Here is a 5,982-nt window from a genome sequence, read left to right as displayed (position 1 = left end):
TCTTTCTTTCTTTCTTTCTTTCTTTCTTTCTTTCTTTCTTTCTTTCTTTCTTTCTTTCTTTCTTTCTTTCTTTCTTTCTTTCTTTCTTTCTTCTTTCTTTCTATCCATCTACATCACTATTTACAAAGAATCTATAGTTTCGATATTCGCATTTATAGCAAAAAACTACCTATAATTTATTTAGTTTCCCCTATTGATTTGAGAGGAAATCATAATTTCCCAGTGTTAAATAGTCTTATTTTGCAATATTTTTCTAAATTTTAGAGATAGATTGACAGATATTAAACTGTTAATGATACTTACGGAATTTCCAAAAAAAAAACAAAGATGTGGGCTTGCTTATACAAAAGTTAGTTATAATAAAAAAAATTGGATACTCTCAAAAATTAGAATAAATAATCGCACCAAATGCTATAGATGCGACTAATAATTTTTACAAGATAGTTTATTGGCAAAATTGTTTAGATCAAAAAAGTAGGGTACAATCAAGTTATGGTTATCACCAAGGCGTCTTACCATGAAATTAGTATTATTAATCCCCATATATTTTATTGGACGAACGCACTGTACATGGCTTGCATTTGCCTCTGTAAAGATTAGATAAAAAAACATATTAATTTGATCTGTTCCAAGAACAAAAAAATAGTCTATGCCTAAAGTGTGAAACTGGTTAAAAACTATGAATCATCATCCACCCCCCCCCCTCATATTAAAATCGAAATTCTTTTTAAATATATATATAAGCCCGTTAATAAGAAAAAACTAACCTGAAAAAGTGCTTAAATTTGAACATATTAAAATTTGCGTTTGTGTGCAATTCATTTCGCTTCGAAATAATTGTTATACGCAAAATTAGCACAAAAACGTGACTTAAATTTAATTATGATTATTGATTAGTGATGACGTGTCATTTGATACGCGTTTTATACGAGCATTTCGCGCCATATTTTTTGTTTGTATGCAAATGAAGAGAGAAAATTACAAAAGTGAATTCGAATTATGTAAAGTTATGATTTTTTTTGGAATTTATTTTTATTAATAATTTTATACTAAACAATTTATTTTATTTTTTTTAAAAAAGAAAATGATTTTATTTTTTTATATGATTTGAAAGGAAAGAAAAATATTAAATTAAATTAAAAGGATTTTTTTAATATATATTATTGTAATATACTCGAAAAATTATAGTTTCGGCATTTTAGTCTTTTTTGTACTAATGTTTAAATTTAACACGTTACATGATAATAAACACCGAACTAAAACCCATTATTATCATCCACATAATTTCGATCTTGACACATGTTTCTGTGAATAAAATCCAATCGAGGAATTTGACGATCCCAATCTCCGGAAGTAATTATTATTTTTTTTCTTTCTTTTTATACAATTACTTTTAAATTTACGATTCCTTCCATTCCCCCTTCGTTCTTTTTTCGTTCCTTTTCCACTTTCTTAGAGTGTTTGTTTAACCGGGGCTCGATTTAGAAGATTTTGACGCATAGCCTCTAGATTTTGTTAACAGATGTCCAAACCATTTTAACCATCTAGAAGCAAAAATCTCCGGGGTTGGTATTAAACTTCTTCTTTTTTTTTGGTTTATATATTGGGTGTTAACGACACTGCATTTTTCTTTTCTTTTTTTTAAAAAAATATACTTTAATATATTCTCATCAGAATTTTGGCACATATCACTCAACATTTTAATATAATTTAAATAAGATAAATCGACGACAAGTCAACTTGTTTCATTGTTTAGAAATTCTGAGCCAGTACAACATATCCCTCCTCTAAAACCTATTAGGATAATCGCCGTTAATCAACGCCCTAAAATTGGAAAGAACAAAGATAATGCTTTATGGACATACGCGATTCCCGCGTTAATTATATTCGCCATTTTACTAACCCTGACAACTATCCTATATATCCTACATTTGAAAAAACAAAGAAACGAGGTTCCCAAGTGGAATTTTTCTGGTTCATTATTAAATTTTTATATTCACAAATTGATATATATATATGCAGGGGCTTTAACTAACGGCGGGGAAGGGGTGGGGTGGCATTTGAGGGTCGGAGCCACCTCAAAAAATATTTTGGGGGTGGGCTTTTCTAACGGAATTAAGCTGATTCTGGGTTTTTTGACCAATTTTTCATACTCTTTAGCAGTGATATGTAATTTAAAAGAAAATAATATGTAAATATTTGATAAATCAATCCTTATATTATAATACAAATTATGCTTTAAAATTATACCTAATTATACTCTTTTATTAAAAATTTAATTATTGTCTATTTTTATATATTTATTCTAACATGCTTATAGTTTGCGCACAAATTTTACGTTTCACCGCAGCGTTTTAAAACGCTAATAATCCATTTCAAATGCAATTCGTTTAAATTGGAAATGTTTCCCATTTGTATTTTAAATCATTTAAATTATTTTAAAAAAAACAAAATATCTTGCGTTTTTTTGAAAAGTTTTTTTTTAAATTTGAAGTGATAGCATGGACACAACATCTTCTAAAATAAAGTTAAATAATAATTATATTAAATGATACAATAATATTTTTAGCTTATGGAATTATGATATTACAAAAAAAAAGATTTGCCAAATTAAATATAGGGTATTTTGCAGAGTTGTTAAAGGATCTAGATACTAGATCCTGTATCTAGATATAAAAATGTGGTATCTGTATCTGTATTTAGATAGATTTTTGAATAAAATATCGGTATCTAGATATTATTTTAGACGATGTATCTGTATCTAGATCCACTTAAAAAGTATCTTTTAACAACTCTGGTATTTTGTTTAGAATTTAGAAAACGTTTCATATCGACAACAAAATGAAAGTTAAAGCTTCAAATTTAAACATAGCTGCGTTTACGTTTTTTTTATAATTCGCGTTTTGAAACGCCGCGTTAAAACGTTCAATTTGCGCGCGCTACTTATATTCACATCCCATTTAAAATATATTCCGATGATCCTAAAGCAACACCCCAATTCCTCCCCCCCCTCCTTCCCCAGATAAATCTTGAAAGTTTCATATCTCTGATTGGATTCTCAATATATATTTTTAAAATTTGATGAGAAAATCATGCTCAGTATATAAAGTAGTGTATATTTTAACGAAATTTGTGCCAAAATTAGTCTAGGTATTGTTATAATGTTTTTTTGTTAAAAAAATCATATTTACTTTTAGATAAAAGAGTAATCCCCTCTTTCGTTTACCATTACAATCACGAGATGGATAGGAATTCGCCCAAAGAAACGCGTTACAAGAAATCGCCCCCTCCTCCCAAACTAAATATTCCGCCCGCGAATGAATTCAAGTGTGTTGTTCGCGAGAACCTACATAGCCCGATCGCGAGAAATAATAGCGGTCCAGCTGTGAATCCTGGTTTAGTAAGATTTTAGAGATCGCAAAATAATTTAAATAAGAGATACAATATAAACATATGCAAATTTAACCTGATTCCTTTGTTCATTGTTAAATGCCCGACATTTTATTTTATCTTTTTTTTGTAATATTTTTAAATGTTTTAAAAGATGTTTTTCGGGTTTGTATTTAAAAATATATATATAAGGTGTATAATTTAACAAGGAATTTCCTCTTTAGCAACCTTAAATGTCCTAGGATCTGTTTATTTTTTTAAGGGCAATTTAGTCAGAATTTCTTAGAACTTGATAAAACTCACTCGCCTAAAAATATATAATGATATTAGATTTTGATCATAATATAATTCATCTTATATCTCGTCCCTAGACTCAATGAAATCAGCTAAGAATTTTCGAGGCCGAATTTAGGGAATTAATTGTATCGAATGTATGGGTGTCCAAGTTGCATTTACTAAAATTAATAACCAATTCCCGTTAAATATATTAACAAAGTCGGCGAAAAATATTTGCTATCAAATTTCATTTAACTAGTACAGGTTATTACATCTTAAAAAAAAATGTTAGCAAATAGATATGGCTACTAATCAATTTATAAAATTAATTTAATCCCTTTTTATTGGGAAAATTCTTACCCGCAGGTAATTTCCTAACTGTCGATAAATCGATTGACATGTCGAGTTGCGTATCGAACACCAGCATATACGCGCCAGAATTGGACATCAAAGACGTAATTTCAACCTTATCCGTCAGGGAAGGCGCCAGAAATCCCACGCCTCGGAAAGCCAGCGCGGAAGAGAGCGAGGAAGATCTGTCAAACTTTACGACGATCTCTTCTACTAGCGAAATAGCCAGCGACGCGAAACCAACTTCGAGTAAATTATTCGTTAAAGTACAGAGTTCAGAAACCGGGATAACTTTAAGAGGAAAACCCCTTTAAAATAAATTTACAATAGCCGGAAGGTTCAAAGCGCCTGTTTAATTTTAAAATGTTGATGAATAAAATATAAAATGGATTCATCCCTTATTTTTTATGATTGGGAGAATTGGTGTTGTTTAAACTACCTATCTTTAGTTAACCATAAAACAGCTGAGGCCATATTTTTAACCCAAAATAATTCTAATCAAATCTTCAAGTTGAGGCCAATTTTTTTATAAAGTCTAAAAGCTTGACTTAAGACACAATAGGGATGGATCAAAGTTAAGTCATTTAACAGCACTAGGGAGAATGGAACGAGAGACTGGGGACCGGGGTACATATGAGTTCGATACAATTTATCCAAAAATGTGTCGTTAAACGGCTCCTTTTGAGCAGATTTTTTGAAAGCGGCTGACTCAATATTTTAGCCAGAAAAATTAGTGCCCTAAGTCACGTGATTTCGCTAAATCGATGTCTAGATCTTTGTGCCATCTATGAAGCAAAGTCTTCAGGCTTGCGAAATATTTATTCTGGATAAAATATTGGAGTTCGCCGTTTTTAAAAACCGGCTATCAAATCGAGTCGTTTAACAACACTAGTTAAAAATTTAATTTTTATAGTACTATATTTAAAAAAAAAAAAATTTTTTTTATCGCGTAAAATTTAAAAAAAAAATATTATGTTCGATGAATTTATTTTTTTTTTCTAATATAATTAAGTAACCATACATAGCATATCATGGAAGATTAAACCCTCCTCTTGAAAATGTAAAATATTAATATTTTTATATGAACTGAGGTGTAGGGGTAGGTCGGACCGAGCTAGCTAGGCCCATTTAAACTATTAAAATATAACTTTTTTAAAAAAAAAATACATATATATATGTATCATTTATTTATTTATTTATTGCATTTCATTATTTCTTTATAAGTAAATATCAATTTTTTTAAAGTTTTTTAAACATTTTTCATGCCTTGGATAAATATTTTCTTTAAAATAAAAAAAATAATGTTTATATGTTTTTTCTTATTTATCGCCGACAAATGTTGGTTTCTTATGCGTTGACTTTGATTTTGCAATTTCCCCCTTTTCCATATATTTTTATTTTGGCTTCTTAGAGGTCTTTTTTGCCCCGTGCTTCCTAAAGCACCCCTGATAGCTTTGAAAAAAAAGAAGTATTTTACATTATAAAAGGAAGAGATTAAATAAGGTATAAATTGAGCATTCTTATTTTAATTCTACTAATCAGCTGATTAAGAAATTGTTAAGAGTAATATTTATTTAATCTAATATGAAAACATAGATGTAAGAGTGTTGTTAAGAGGCTCGTTTTGAGTCGATTTTTAAAAACGGCTAAATCAGTATTTTAGCCGGAAAAATATTGCTCTAAGCCTAGGGATTTCTATAATATATGTCTAGACCTTTGTTCCGTTCTATGAACAAAATCTTCAGGCTTGCCTAATATTTTTCTGGATAAAATATTGAGTTCTTCTCTTCTCTTCTCTTCTCTTCTCTTCTCTTCTCTTCTCTTCTCTTCTCTTCTCTTCTCTTCTTATTTGATGCAAAGCCTCTACCTAAAATTAAAATTATGATTTCCTTTTTTCACTTTAAACTAATATAGGTTTTACAACCATTTTTTTTTTTTTCGTAGCGAAAAAATATGTATCTTCAA

At 29.3% G+C, this 5,982-nt stretch overlaps 1 long non-coding RNA gene across 1 annotated transcript; it reads right to left on the bottom strand.

Annotated features, from left to right (window-relative positions):
• Nucleotides 1–1,605: 1,605 nt before the first annotated feature.
• Nucleotides 1,606–4,295, bottom strand: LOC135925097 (uncharacterized). The gene is made up of 3 exons (XR_010571528.1): nt 4,027–4,295; nt 3,192–3,392; nt 1,606–1,634 (listed from the first exon to the last, which is right to left on the bottom strand). It is a non-coding gene; the product is annotated as an uncharacterized LOC135925097 (long non-coding RNA).
• Between the last annotated feature and the right edge of the window lie 1,687 nt (nt 4,296–5,982).

This window comes from Gordionus sp. m RMFG-2023, chromosome 2 (genome assembly GCF_954871325.1).
Source record: "Gordionus sp. m RMFG-2023 chromosome 2, tfGorSpeb1-WG-v2, whole genome shotgun sequence".
In the NCBI taxonomy this organism is placed as follows: Eukaryota; Metazoa; Nematomorpha; class Gordioida; order Chordodea; family Parachordodidae; genus Gordionus; species Gordionus sp. m RMFG-2023.
This window is presented reverse-complemented; position numbering and strand designations above follow the sequence as displayed.